The 15,912-nt window shown below is 37.7% G+C and overlaps 1 protein-coding gene and 1 pseudogene across 1 annotated transcript in view; both read left to right on the top strand.

The window, feature by feature from the left end:
* LOC131431283 (centaurin-gamma-1A) overlaps positions 1–15,912 on the top strand; it is a 378,759-nt gene that overhangs the window by 55,494 nt on the left and 307,353 nt on the right. The gene's annotated exons all lie outside the window — the stretch shown is intronic.
* On the top strand, positions 712–844 carry LOC131433369 (U4 spliceosomal RNA; annotated as a pseudogene).

Below are 15,912 nucleotides of genomic sequence, written 5' to 3'. Positions count from 1 at the left end.
GCGTTTTATTAAATTTAATCAAAATAGTGCATCATCTTAAACATCATCATCAGCATCAACCAGCTAGAAGTAAAACAAAGTCTTTTGTCGCTCTAATCACTATGTGGTGTGAAATATTTTTTTAAACTAATTTTGCATGGAGCATTGCTATTGCGTAGAGAATGCTGTTAAATTAACAATATCAATGTGATTACGATCCAATCTTATTATGTTCATGAAACTTTAATCTAACATTTATTTATCTTAATCTAGTATTCATTTTATTGCGAATGAAACAACGGTTGCGGAATCGAACACGGAATGCATCAAACGAGAATGTATGTGGAAACTACACAAACCGTTCCGTAACGAAACCGGTATTTTCCCCAACTCTGTTGATAAGGAGTGTTAAAAGAGCATTTCCCAAAGATACAAAATTGACAATGTTCCATGATTTTGAAAGAGTCTCATTGACACGCGTTATCCTTAGTTATACATTCCTGTAGGATTGCTGTTGTTACTAATTTTCACACCCCTCAGCGGGGGATCAACGATTTCAGACGTAGATCATGTCATGTCTTATCTTGATCATATGTGATTTTCCTCCACCAAGATCAAAGCTGATCGAATCATCCAATGATTGAACTTACATGAATCAAGAAATCACTACCGATTTTGTGTGACGGAAGATCAGTACCGATTTTGATCGAAGTGATTAAAAGATCACTGATCAGCTTTGCGCAGTGGCGATATCGTAACCAATGAGGTACAACCGAGGTGCGATTATTGCTAGTTGAAAAAAAAGATCATTGATCAACTGATCTTGATAAGATCAAATCAGAAGTGATCTTTATTGGGAAAGATCACAAGCGGGCTTCTTCGGCAGTGATCTCGATTTGATGAAGTTTTTGTCTTTATTTTCTCAGCTCTGTATGCTCCACTAAGAAAATATTATTCCTTAGCTAAAGAAATAATGTAACTGTGTACCTAGGAGTTTTGTAGATTTAGGGATACTTTTTAATCTAATGACAGCATGAAATCAATCGATTTTTCCCTCATATTTGTATGGTTTGTCATACATATTGAGTAGGTATTGAGATGAATTTTATTTATTTCGAATTCGTGACATGTGACATAGGAGGGCGGGGGGTCTTTGCTGCTGTGACAATTTGTGACAAAGGGGGGCTGGGGAGTCAAAAATTGCCAAAAAAGCGTGACGTCGTTTATGGACAGCCCCTTAATCTAGTTATAATAAATAAATTACCTATTATGACGAAAATATTGTATGTGCTATATTTTTATTTATATTTCAGAGTAAGCCTGTTTCCAAATTTCATTTAAGCTTCATTTCCTCCTGCTGTCGTCGGTGTTTGATCTTCACAGTATTGATAGGTTTGACCGTTCAAAATGTTACTGTAGCTAAACGGACATGTTAAAAATCAACTTTCACTGGCTGCAGCCGGCCATCCCCGACTGTAAGCACCTTCACTCGCATGATTCATTCGGTTAGATTAGTCACACCGCAGCAGCTTGCTTATCCGACGGCGGAACGGGTTTACTCATTTTCCGTCACCCGAAATCGATCGCCCACAAGTGGCAAAACAGTTCCCGGTGAGAGGCGCAGCGGTCAGCAAACGTCGTCATTCCGTCAGCTTACATTGGAAAGTTTTTAATCCGCCGATTCTTGTTTGCCCACGAGCGTGTAAATGCGGTTTTAGAGTGTGAATTAAAAGTTACTATACAAGATTGAAAATGAGCCCAATTCGGCTGTGTTTGGGATCGATTTCTGGAAAATACGTCTTTGACCGTTTACCTTCGGGACAAGGCGCCATCCTTTGTTTTTTGCCTTAAGTTAAGTGACAATTTTTACCTGCCGAATAGAAAACAAAAGTGAAAAAATCGAAAAAGGTAAGAAATTTATTACCATCACATGCTGGCAAAACAAAAACGAAAATGGTCAATGCAACCCACGGGGAAGCGACATGGATATTGCGGCGAAAAGGAAAGTCTCGGAAGGTGCTAGAAAAACATTGATCCCAGAAGCATAACTCCAAGGTCGGTTATCTTGATGATCGAGGCGGTGGGGAAATAAATTTTACGATGTGATAATCCTCCTCGGACCGTCCCTTTTTTCCATCCCCCTTGGTGTTGTTGTTGTTTTTGTTGTCGTCTTCGCAAACCGTAAACAAGGCCCATCGGTTGCTTGTTCTTGCCGTGAGAATCTACTGGAGTTCTTGGACGGGATAAACTATTCATGAATGTTAAATGAGCTTGTTTCGTTTCTGGGTTGCTAAAACTTCTGGGAAGGGTCAGAATATTAGTCTGCTTGCTTTCACTCTAGAGCTGGAAAGAAAGTTCCAATCTCTCAGACGGATCGAACTCTCAAACAACTAATTCTGCTTATCCATCAGAAGCGTTTAATTAAAGCAAAAACACTCAAGGGAAAAAAGCGTCGAATGCCAGATGCTCATATTTTCTTGTGTATGCGCTCTTATGCTGTGTCAACTCGAGAATACACTGGCTTCGGGCAGTTTTCTAACCCCTAATCGCTATTTCCAAGTACAAACAACAACAGTGCCATTATCCATCGGATAACCGAAACCTACAAAAGAGCTAACAAACTTCAGTGCCACCGGCAAACAGCTTCGTAATCAGTGTCCCCTTCCCCGGCGAAATACTTACCGAAGACATTGAACAATCGGCCTTGAATTGGATGTGAGTGGAGCAACACGGTCTAGCCTAGGGCAAACGATTGCGTGAAAGAAACAAGCACCCGGTGCCGGAATGGCATTACGGTTCTCTACACACATTCTGCACCATCGGTTGTTGGCAAGGAGGGAAAAATGCGGGTTCACATGTGCGAAGCGAAAACTGTTTAAAAACAAATAAACTCCAAGTGTGCAATAAATGGATGGGAGAATCGCGCGGGGAAAAACTAATTGGACTGGTGGTGGTACTTCGTCTTGAACTTGTTGGAATGTGGTTTGATGAGAACGGAATGGGAATTTTTCGTAGAGATTTTTCAAAGTAGGTCAAATCATTTAGACCCCAATTGGGAATAGCCCATCAGCGCTTTTCTCGTTGAATGTTGGAAAGAATGTGATTAGTTTAGTCCTACGGCGAAAGTTTTGTTTTTGGCAAATGCTAACGGTTCTTGTATGCCCATCGAATCAGCCTTTTTGTGAAGAGTTTAAAAAAAAATGTGAATTGTCTCGTAGTTAGTAATAAATGTTTTCTATATATCATTTACCATATGGATACCGCGTTAAAAAATCCTCTTCTTTTCATGCCATTTCGGCCACGCTGCCGTGTACCATCGAATCATCGACCAGAACCAAACTACTGGCAATCGGGACCGGCACTGTCTGGTGCATACGGCTGGTGGCGCCTGTGAAGTTTCCTTGATGACATCAGCAACGTTTTTTTTTTTAAATGGAACAAAAAATAATTAGGTTTGGTTGTCACTGCAGTTTCCGTGATTTGAGCACAAAGAAAGTTTCTCGTTCACATTTCAGTGAATTAGAACAGGATGATTTTTTATAGAGGAAACGCTTCAACCTGAATTTAGCTACAAAATTGCGTAATGAGATTCGATACCAACATTGCAGTCTTATTTGCATGCCGCATAACTTGTTTCGATATCCAATCCATTTTTGCCTTTCTCATATAGAAAGGCTATGCAATCACTTTGAAAACCGACTTTGAAAACCGAGGCCCGGAGGGTCGAAAGTCATATATCATTCGACTCAGCTCGACGAACTGAGTAAATGTCTGTGTGTATATAAGTGTTTGTATGTAACAAAAATATGCACTCAATTTTCTCTGAAACGGCTCAACCGATTTTCCCAAACTACGATTCAAATGAAAGGTCTTATAGTTTCCTAAAAAATTTAGAACATTTTTTAAGAAACTATAAGACCTTTCATTTCCGATTCCGGAACTAAAGCGTGATAAGTGGAAAATTACCAATTTTATTGGTATTTTTTAAATTCTTTAAGATCTTGTTAGTTTGTGGGCATAAACACTTTCCTTTTCCTGTTCCGGAAGCATCGAAAGTGGTGAAGAAAAACTCCAAAAATAGAATTGAATTCGATTTATCTGCGATGCTTGAATCTTGATTTGAATTAAAGCTCATATTATCTTTAAAGCTACTGTGAAATTATATCCGGATCCGACTTCCGGTTCCGCAGTTACAGGGCGATGAGTATCAAAGTTTTCAAATCGTCATATAGAGTGACATTATGAACAACACCGGTACGTGGGGGTACGGTGGAAAAAGAAAACACAAAACAAACGATGCTTTGTTCTATTTCGTACACGCTATAAAGAAAACGAAACGGTTACGAATGTCTACTACAAGTGTGTGATCTTGGTAAAAGACGGTGCTGCTGTTGATAAAAATTTTAGCTATTTTATGATATGTGCGACAGAAAGAATAAAAGAATGTAAAGCCGATGTAATATAAATAATATAAAAAAAACCTGTTTTAATCCACCTAGTGGTGTACTGGTACCTTTCTCATGTATTGGGGTATTCTCTTCAAAATTTTTCTTTTCGATTTTTGAAAGAAACCAAGAGATTGTTTGTGCATGACATACAGAATGAAACAGTGCTTTGCTCGCGTAGGCCATCCTTAAGAAAACAAAGTGGGTTCACTATTATATGCACTTCCGTCACCAGAACCCGAGACCGGTATAATCGAAGTCTGTTCGTACGACCAAAAACTAACATAACGTACAAACTCTGCTAGTTTTTATTCAAATATTGAAGATTTTATACAATTTTGCCATCGCACTCTAAATAACGATTTAAATGTTTGTTGCATCCGAAAACATGCAGTAATTTTCGGTAGGACCATAAGACCTTTCATTTCGTTCTACAAAAAAGGTATCGAAATGTTTGAGAAGCGCTTGATGTATATTTCGCTCTTTGTCGAAGAAACGATGCATAATCTTACCGCAGCCACAAATACCTTGCTCGGGCGTAACTTTTTTACCTCTTTTTTTTGCTAGAATCGAAGTGTTGGAGTTGTTTATTACTTGCCCCTCTCGCTCTGTATAATATTGTAGCCCCGACCAGAATTTGAAACCGAATATCACATACGTTTCATCGTTCATGATTATAAAGTTCAAATTCCCAGCAAGCATCACATCGTACGACTTTCAATTTCCGAGCCTAATCTATGCTTTGTGTTTATTTATTCCTATAGGAAACTTGAGTCACGGTCTGTCGGTTACGTCACTTATATCAATACATCTTCGTAAAAGGAAGTGCCAGCTATTTGATCTTAGAACTCGTTAAATGACTCAGTAATAACTTTCAAACAAGGCTAAGGTTGTTGAATTTGGTCTAGTCATCTTCAAGAAAATTGATCGGATTTGAAAAATGCACATACATTCATTCATACACATATACACACACAGACATTTTGCAGTAATCAGTTCAATTTGAACTGCTCTGCCCTGAAGAGTGTTAGAAGAAACGTAAAGATAAAGTGAATTCTACATCGTTTTTAAAGAGAAAGGAAGAAACAGATAGGTAAAATTTTTTTTTTATTTTGCTGAACAATTTTTCCAACTGGAATTCTTACTAGGAAATATTTTTTGTTCGTTCAGGATTATCCCGGCTCCATTTCAATTGATCAAATTCTTTAGCAAAGTTTCATAACAAAGCAACCAGATTTATTGTCAATCAGAACCAATACTTAGAACGTCTACGCAACAATCATGAACCAAGCAACTTTCAGTAGCAATACGAGATAAGGCGACCGCAAATGCGTGCAATCTGCCCAGAAGGTTATCATCCACTTGCGAAACCAACATCCGCAACTGCTGTCGGATGCAGTTGATATTGGCCCCAAAACGAAGCTCGACAAGTCTCCGGTGAATTACGAAACCTTAACAAAAATGTTGAAGCTCCTTGTTATCAATTCGTATGCGCGCTTGCTGTTTTGGTTTTTGTAGTTGTTGTAGGTGATGACGGAGTTCAGAAATAGCGAGAAAGTTATTATTCACTTTTGTTCTCTATAATAATACTATGCTCATCTAACCCGCAATTGATCTGACGGAATCGACATTTCCATCATCAACTACTTAGATAAAAGAGTGAGGACTTTATGACGCCAGTAGCATTGGCAGCTTTCAGTATCGACTTTTAATCGAAAACCGCTCACATGTAGAAAGTAGAATTTCAATTGGCAATCCGTACGAATTTGTGACACATTCGTTGAGTGATTATAGCCTCGAAAGCAGCATTCTAACACAAATGAAAAACTCATTCTAAATAAGTGAACCCGTTCGAAAAAAAAATTCGATTCGCAAAAAAATAAAGGGAGGCCCACCGACCGACCGACCGACCGACAGCTACCGGGAATGTAGGAGATGAGAATGACAGACGGAGTCGTCGGGATGGAGCGATGTTTACAAACAAAACGTTTCTATTTATTTTTGTTACTTTGTTCTTTTCCGAATCAATTTATGCCGCCTGCCTTTCACAACCCCGGAGCAGTTTATGACATCATCTCACGAACTGGTCTGATGGATGGTGTAGAGTTAAAATGTGTCACTTTGTTTCCTCTGTTTCCTCTAAAGTTCGCCACCGACCGACCTACCAACCAACGAACCAACTTGTCAGCCGTCAGAGTTGCCCAAAGCGGTCTCCTAACGACACAACACAGCTGAAACGTGACTATTAAATGGCATTGCTACGCAAAAGTGGCGCTTCTGCTACCGGAGATTATGATTAAAGTTATGATTTGGTTTATTTTATTTGTCTGTTTTGTCTGGTTTTCGTGCAGAGAAACAATTATAAGGTTGAAACTTTTTTTTATGAAATGGTTGATATTTATACTGAAGTCAGCTGCAGCGCAAATAGACTGTGTTCGTAAGAATATCTTACCTTTTGCATTTGGGACTGACGGTGACAACATTTCATGAATGATGTATCTGTGTTTTATGTCACTAATAATGTCAGCGTGCGTAATGTCAGTTGCTTCTCGAACCCCCAAAAATGCGATCTTTGTTGTTACAACACTGTGACCGACAGCTGCCTTCTATAGCGGCTCATCGGTGGCAACCTTTACGAGTTGGGAAAACTTTGCAAACCCAATGTCGGAATGAAGATATTGTCAAAACTTACAAACAGAAACATGTACGGAATTTGCTCCCGTGCTGGCGCTCACTGTCGGTATTCTAATTGGATTTTTGTGAGCGAATCCAATGTTCAGAAGGGGCTATGCGGAAAAAGTGTGCACTGTAGGGAAACGTTGTACATAATTCAATCTAATTTCAAATAAAATATAAAAATCTAATTTCAAATAAAATATAAAAATACAGTTTTCGAATTGATTTTTCTTTATTTTAGACGCGAATACGTATTAATTTACTATGGGACGCCTTTTCGAAATTCACTCTGCACAAGAATAAGCAGAACCTCAACGTGAATATATAATAAAATGAGGTATAATATAGAGATTTTTTTTCTCATTTAGCATGCTACAGTTCGTTCAGTCGCTTCAGGTACATTTTCAAGGATGGATTACTTAAAAGCGGACTGCTTAGGATGCTATTCATTACATTTGTAAGCTGCTTAAGCCAAATCATTCCATTTTCAGAACATTGCATTACTTGACCAATTACCAAATGTAAATGTGGAGGAGAAACGTTTTATTCATTGGCTTGAACGATAAGAAGAATACTGGTATAATCACTCCTCATATCCACTCCGCTAGAACAGAAAAATTGCACATTCTTACATATAATTCTTCCTGATATTGACTCTCAAGACCGAACTCAACGCCATTCGTTAATTGTAAATCGAGTACTAATTAAAATGATGAGGTGACTCAACTAATGAGACGACTATTGATACAATTATTTAAAAAATTAATTTAATTTAATAAAATGATAATTTGAGCTTTCGAATGTTCAATCATTTCTTATTTCATCGCTAAATTGTTAATCAGAAATTGATCCTGTGATTTTCATGCTACGAACATTCATGAAACAATATTAAGTATTATCATCAGACTAGCGGTGAAGCAGCTAATGGACAACCGCTCAAAACAGGTTTATTCCTTCCGATAATCCAGTATTATTTACCATTAAATTTTGTAAGGTCTTCAGTCTACAATTAAGCCTTACAATGACAAACAACAAGTCGCTTTTGGAAATTTGCGGAATCAATTTCAAGTATTCATCTTGGTCATCTCTGCTCCACCGCTCATTTCATATGTCGAAACAATTAGTTTAAGGTTCTACAAACAATCTCCGGGAAACAGCCATTGTTGAAAAACTCAATGCCAATTTTCTCCACTATTGCTTGATGAATCGAAGAAAACATCAGTTTATTCAGAAAAAATGTGCCAAACAAATTGATATTTCTGTTTTGAATTTCTGCTCAAAGACAGCTAAGAAAACTACTTTTGCGTTTTGCAAAAATGGCTGTTTTTTTTCTGAAAAGGTAAATTGCCCCATAAAAGAGATCTACAATCTCTTTCAATGCACTGACTCAAAGGATAAGATGGCGATCGGTGCATTCACTTAATTTTTCCGTAACAAAATCTTTTAACAATAATTTTTTATGAAATTTCATTTTCGGGCCGAAGTTAATGTGTTGGATACGAATTCGTCGTAATTCGTTTATTTTGGACTAAATAATCAGTGAAATAATGGAAATAAGCATTACCGTTTGACAATTCAGCTGTCAGGAAAGTAAAATTTAAAAAATAATTTCAAGCGAGACGAAGTTCGACGGGTCAGCTAGTTTGTATATATATTCTTTGCGTTGTGTTCATACTTTGATGAATTTCGCACAATGAACATAATATATGAAAAGAGCGGTTCTAACGACTACAAAAATAACAACGAATAGAATTTTAAGGTTGACTACTTCATTTTGGATTGTCTTTTTCCATTTTTGGGGCCGATTAAATATATTCATTCTGTTAATCACACGTGAACGATCAGTAGCTGAATGATGTAATCGCGGGATTCATTTCAGACTTTCAGAAGGTGGTATTTTCTGCGATATTGATATGCCGTATGCTGGCTTTGTTTGCATTCGTTTGGTGCGAATTTCGCACAGCGAAATGCGCAAAATCTATCAAATTATTTTAGAATTGCACTAAACTGATGATTTTTACCTTTGATTTGCAATGAAAGTCATATTAATAGTTCTTTAGACAACATTGGAGCCATTAGAACGGCTGATTTTGTATAATGTTCCCCATCGTTGTCCACTTTTCGTTTTCTTTTCCTCCAATGCAAACGACCGGAAGCTGGATGATGCAATCACTTTTGTTTGAAGCGAAACTCACACTTCGAATGCCCAACAGCAGATATGTTCACATGTTTTTTCTGCGTTTAGGCTGGATGAACGGAACCTCATATTCGCCATTGATTGAAGCAGTTGAATAATGCCGGGTGTAGTTCCTGTCTTGACGTAGATGGCAGCCTGTGCACCCGATGTGTCTCCGTTCATGGATTTTCATAGACTGAAGCTAGCAAACGTGCAATAAGGTCTATTTATAGATTTGGTTAGTTTTTATGTTTCTTGCTTGGACCTATTTTTTCACTATTTAAACAATGTGGTATTAATAACAATCTTACATCTTTTTCCATTCGGTTTGTGGAAGATTTAGAGAAAATATTCAAACAGGGACAAAGTTATTGAGAAAACAAATCTGGGTTAATTTCGTTACACTTTCGTGTTGTTTAAAATTTTGAAAATGCAAGTAAAATAAGTAAAATCAGTCGGATCAAGCATTTTTGAGACTTGTTTTTGTAAATTTCAAGGAACAATTTAGGCTCTTTTCAAATGTCTAAATTGTTAACTGATGATGAAAATAGTATTTTCTGCTCAAGGAGAATGCTTATGCAAAATTTTAAACAAATAAAACTATTCAAGAAAATCGATCTTCAATTTCCAATAAAATCTTAGAGAATATTTTGAGATTTTGAATTCACTTTCCCGCTCACACAAACCAAGTGCCTCAGATCCCAGATCAATTTATCAGTTAGAAACACTCCATGTCCTCGTTGCTGACGAATTCAATACCTACATGAATGATAAGCCTTCAAGCGCAGGGAAAAGCATTCAGCAAGAGGCGACCTGTTTGTGACTGCACAAAGCCCACTTTCCAGTTACAGTGTTGTCACCGTAACCATGTCGGTTCCATATTGTGCTGTTGAATATTACAATTTTTTTTTTTGCAGCAACCAAAGCAAAAGAAAGCATGTCAGAAAAGAGTGGGTCGGTGGATGTGCCTGACGGGGATGTCCTGGCCATTTCTGCTGAGGCACTTTAATACAACTAAACTGCTTCCGTCAGTGAATGGTACTGAAACTGAAAGTTGTACCTACATAATTTTCCTGTCATTTGCTTTGGTTGACATGAATCGGTTCTATTGGCGCTGGATGAAGTAACCAGTGGAAATAATTTACTCGGGTCGGAAGGTTCAACGGAAGGAATAAAGGAGGGTTCGTATTGATTGCCTTGTTTGAAGCGTGCAAAGGCACGACGAAACGGTCCTTGGTAGTAATCAAAGACTTTGAAAACAACTCGGCTCGCTTGCTCAATTGAAGACCGGTCTGTAGCGTGTTTGTATTACACAATTTCGTATTTGACAGGCCTGTTCCGCACATAAACACTTGCTTGCTCTCCATCTCTCCAGCTAAAATGGGCTATCAATATGTGCATATTTCCGGTGTGGTGCTAACAAGATCTTACCATCACATGGTTCAACTGATGCCGGCCATCAATGCAGTTTACAGGCGGCAATTTACGAGCGTAAATAACTTCGTCACGCACTGGTCCGCTTACGATAAGCGCACCGAATAAATATGGAATGCCTACACCACTGTAATCATCGGGAGAAATGTAGGAAAATAAAAATACATAAGCAACGGACATAAACATCATCCGTGCGCTTCTGTTTGGTTCCGTTTTATCATTTTTTTTTGAGCTCATGTTTTCGTTGCTCATCATAATATTCGTTCGGATAGTTACGATGCAATGTAAAACAAATTTCATCGGATCTAGAGATTGGAGTGGAAATCTTAATCGATTACACGAACCGGTGGGGGTGAGGTCTTTGACATGAATCACTCGGTCTGAAGTTTGAAGAATAAACAGAAAGAAAATAAGCCCGGTTGCAATTATGTGCAAACATCCGAGGAGTACTGTTATTACTATGATATTTATGCAAATTGCAGTACAATTGACCACGGCTTGCAGCTCAAGTCCTGATAATTTGTCATCGACAATCATTAGTCTAATCTTGTTACTGCCAACCACAAATTTCATCTAGCCGTCTATAGTACGTACACGGCCCTTCCAACCAACCCATACAATGTAACCAGTACTTAGACCGTCGCACTCAAACGGAATCCTGCCAAGCTGCGGTTTGTGAGTTATGAATTGTTAATAGCGCGCTCTATCGATTATCTCATCCTGGCTTCCTACGTTGCCCACGTCCAGCCTGCTCGCGGTGTCGGCGACGGTCCACCGGTAGCCATCGTTCAATGCACACAGTTACTATTGTTGCGCAGTTAGATTTTTACGACCAAGAGTCCTACCCGAATGTTGTTACGAATAACCTCGCGACGACGAAATGAGTTCTTTACGGCTACATCGTCGTCGTCGTGGTTGTGGTGATGATGGTGTGGGAAGTGCAATCAGGAACTGCCTACCGTGTTTTACCTTGTGACACAGAGTATCGATCGCTGTTCAGTCGAAGCTAGCTCCAGGCAGCTAGTTTTCTACCGACCGGCGGGATGTGCGATGTGAGGACGAGCTGGCATCTGGTGGCGATGATGTCACCGTCCGAAGCACTTAACAGGACAAGTGAAAATTTAGCAGAACCAGATGATGTTCGTGGTGGGAATATGTTTCATGTTGGGAATTTTGTTCGAGTGAATTTATGATGGTTACTTCTTATTTGGGAATTGTGCACGAATTTAGGGTTTTCAATAAAACCCATTTCAAATTGCATTTGCTGATGAATTCCTTCGTTTGAAGCCCTATGAAAAACTCAATATCGATTTTCAGTCACTAAAGACGAGTTGCTTTCTATGGAAGCTGAAACTTTTAACGAATCTTTCCTGTCATCCAACTTTTTCCCAAAATAACTCTGTCTTTGTTAGTTTGATGAAAAGTTCTTAGATGTTACTTTCGTCGCTAGTTTTTACTTTGCCTAGCTATCTGGCAAAGTGATAGTCCAAACATTTTCGACTGTGTATTTTGGGTACATTGCACTCAACTGGAAAATGAAACTTTTCTTGCTGGATTGCACGCTGATATCATTATGTTATTTTTGGCATTGGAAAATGAAATACCATTCCAAGTTAAACTGAACAACTCAAAAGCTTGATAATCACCTTTGTCGGTTGCTTCCATCTAACGTTCCTCCTACTTTACGGAAAGACAACGACTCATCAGACTATTCCATGGCTGTCCCTCTAAGCTCTAAGCGATGTGTCCATGGAATAAGATCTGTACTTAAACTATTTTGTTATTATTTTCCATTCTTCCACTAAATTTTCCAGTATTTCATGAAAATGAGACGACCTCAACGAGATATTTCTATGCCAGGAAGCACTGTTAGGCTAAACTAAGGTATCACTTTCAATAATCAGTTTGGCAACCCAATTCCATAAACAAATAATATTTCAGTAGATTTTTCTGATCGAAAGGAATTCGAATCGGCTTCAAGAATATGCAAAAGTTTCCAAAAGTCCTCTTCTAGCATTGCAGAAGTTATTTCATTGAAAACTGGTTCGTACATTCAGTTTTTTATAAAGTTTTTTTAATTCGTCTGTTTTGCACTTAAACTTAACGTCCGTTTTACAATAAAAAATATTTTTACTGGATCTTGTTATAATTTTTTTCCTTCAAGGAGAGGCGCTTTCACTGTTATCTAGCGAATGAACGGGGAGTAGTGGTTCGCTATTTACGCTCCCGTCCATTGGTTCGGCATCACCGTTATTGGCGGAACAATCGTTACTTATTTCACAAGCGTTGGGTAAGTTGTTAACAGCAGGTGTACTTTGTGTATTGGGGTTGCTTGGGGTTGGTGTGCAGGAAGTACCGTCGTCCTTTGGTATAGTTGTCTTGTTGTCCAGTTTATCACATGGCTTACCGTACACGGAAAGAAATCCGTTACTCATGTCATGATTATGAAATCATGAAGCCAATAAAATTGTTTCTCATGAAACCATGAGGAAAAAGTCTTCTCCCATGAAAATTAATCATGGTCCGAAAATGCGTTACTTGAGGAATGTATTTCTGTCAAAGCTCATAACTCCAATTTTCTACCCGGATATCATTTTAAACCATCTAACGAAAATAAGAAAAAAAAAATTTCAACCACTTTGAAAAATTTGTTTCATAGATGTAACAACACAAGCTGTATTGATTCAGCTAAATATTTTAAATACGACGATTTTGCAAATGATGTTTCGAAGAAAAACAGCAAAATTATTCGGTATTTGCATGAATTCGACATAGAATTTGTTTTTAAGAAGGTTAATTTACTCGTGTTTTGTCATGCAGTTCGTTTAAGTGATTAAATTCTGAAACAAAAAATCAAAACTGAAGCAATGAACGCAAGTGAACACGTTATTTTAGGCGTCGTCGTTTTTCAAAAACATAATATTTTAATTGTTAATGATTCTGATTAGAAGAAATTTGTCGCGCTTTTCACTGTTTGGCTCTTCAAACGTATATCATTTAAGGCATTAGTTAAAAAAAATTCGTTCATCACACCATTCCATTTAATTCATATTTAAAATTTCCATATTTTAAAACATAACGCCTGAATTTATGTTACAAAGATTACCATCGTAGCAGAAACACGCCTGAAGTTATACCCATCAACGTCAAATGCGTTACGCTTAAATTTCAGCGAAATCAGTCCAAATGGATCATGATCCGAGAACTTTTAATCATGGTGTATTATCATAACATGAAAATATACTCTTTTCCCCAAATCATGACTTGTTTTCCTCATTTCTAGAATCGGAATTTTGCCCGTGTAGTAAACAGTTTTTTATCAATATTGACATGTGGCCATCTGATTGTCATAGGTAACAAGTGATTTGCTCTGGATTCTTTATACTGACCGAAAGTCACATAAGAAGGTATAGGCCTCTTCAAGCGCATGTGTAACAAACGTACGCCATTAAGAATACCGGGAAAAAAGTTCTTCCACTTTTCTTTTTCGATAGAGAGAATCTCTCCGTATTGGGACATAGTTTTGCGAATATGACACTTGAGGGAAGATCATGCACACGCACTTCTATAGCACTATCTTCCATACATACGGGTATGTTGTACTTGATGTTTTCGTGCACCACATAGTGCATATTGTTGTTGTTTTTCGCGAATTGATTTGCATCCAACTCTTTATAAAACTGGATGTAAACAACATTATTTGTCTTATTGCATTGAAGTAAATGCACGCGTTTAATGTCAAGATGCATTTACTACTTAAACAATCCTTCAAGTTCTCGTATCAAAGGTCGAATTTTGCACTGTCTGAAGTCAACAATAACTGCATTCTTTCGTAGTGGCGGTAGCTCGTTTGGTTAACTCATTTCGAGATCGTTCTGTTGTACACTACACAATGTTGTATTTGGTTTCGAACTCCGTATATTTCTCAAACACTACTTGGATAATTGAAAACTTGAAGCTTGAGAGACAAAAATGCAGTCGAATACGCTCGTCGTTTTCATCCCTCGTCTTTGGGTCGTACGATAAAAAAGAGAAAATTTTAACGTTTGCTCACAAGTTGAAGTTTGAAATGCTAATTTGCACTATAAGTTCAATCTGGGCCCTGAATATTCCCCTATTTGAATCCACCTACGGGTGTAATGGAACTAAGCGTTAAAATCATTTAGAATACTTTGCCTTCATGTTTTGTTGCAGTTCCAGAACCGCAAGTGGAATCAAAATGAAGTTCAATAGCAGCTTATAAGACTATGAAACCTTTCTGGATTAAAATTAGAAAAAAATGTGTTCTGACAATTTGAGAAATCTGCTACCATACGAATGGTATTGGTCACTCGTTATTTGCAGTAATTGCATAGCCTGAGAGTCAAAACTAGATGACATGATGGAAATGGAAATGATTGTGCGTCTTCAACACGAAACGATCACTCGATGCCGACAATCCATGAAAAAATGCGGGTGGATAATGCCAGAGACGTAGTCGGACAGGCGTACTAAGGGTATATCGCTATATGAAAGTTTTGATTGCAACCATGCATCATTCGACTGATAGAATAATTGTTTGCATTACATGATTATTCTGAAAGACTTCCAAAAAATAACCAAAAATTCTTAAGTATCGACTAGGTGCATAATTTTTTTTTGTTGTTTCCCGCCCCCGCATAAAAATTTGAATTGTTACTAATTTTACTGATGACAAGTTGTCAATCTGGTTATTGGACGATACAATATATAACAGACTTAGTTATCTCACCATTTGACGACCTGAATATCTTGAGTTGCATTAAACGCAAAAACATAATTCCTTCTTCATGTCATCAGGAATATGATGGACAATTTGTGATTAAATTTTCCACAGTGTGATATAACCACAAATAATTCAAATATTACGTTTTCTCATTTTTTTTGAAAAAAGAAACAAAATTTATTAATGCTTGCTTGTCTTTCTCTAGATAAGGATTCCGAACCTAATTGTTTAAACTGACTTCTGAACCAGATATAATTTCCTGGATATTTTTTCAGAATTAAATTCCTGAACTCAGTTTCAGAATCAAATTCCTAAGCTCAGATTAAGAATTCATTTACCAAATTCAGAATTCAGTACCTGCATGCTTGAACTAAATACGGAACTTGGAACTATACTTTGGAACTGAATTCAGTTCCTTAATTCAGGTTCAGAATTCAAGTTCAGAATTTAGTTTCAGA

This window comes from Malaya genurostris, chromosome 2, assembly GCF_030247185.1.
Source record: "Malaya genurostris strain Urasoe2022 chromosome 2, Malgen_1.1, whole genome shotgun sequence".
Lineage (NCBI taxonomy): Eukaryota > Metazoa > Arthropoda > Insecta > Diptera > Culicidae > Malaya > Malaya genurostris.
The sequence above is the reverse complement of the archived record's forward strand: the minus strand, read 5'-3'. Positions and strand labels throughout refer to the sequence as shown.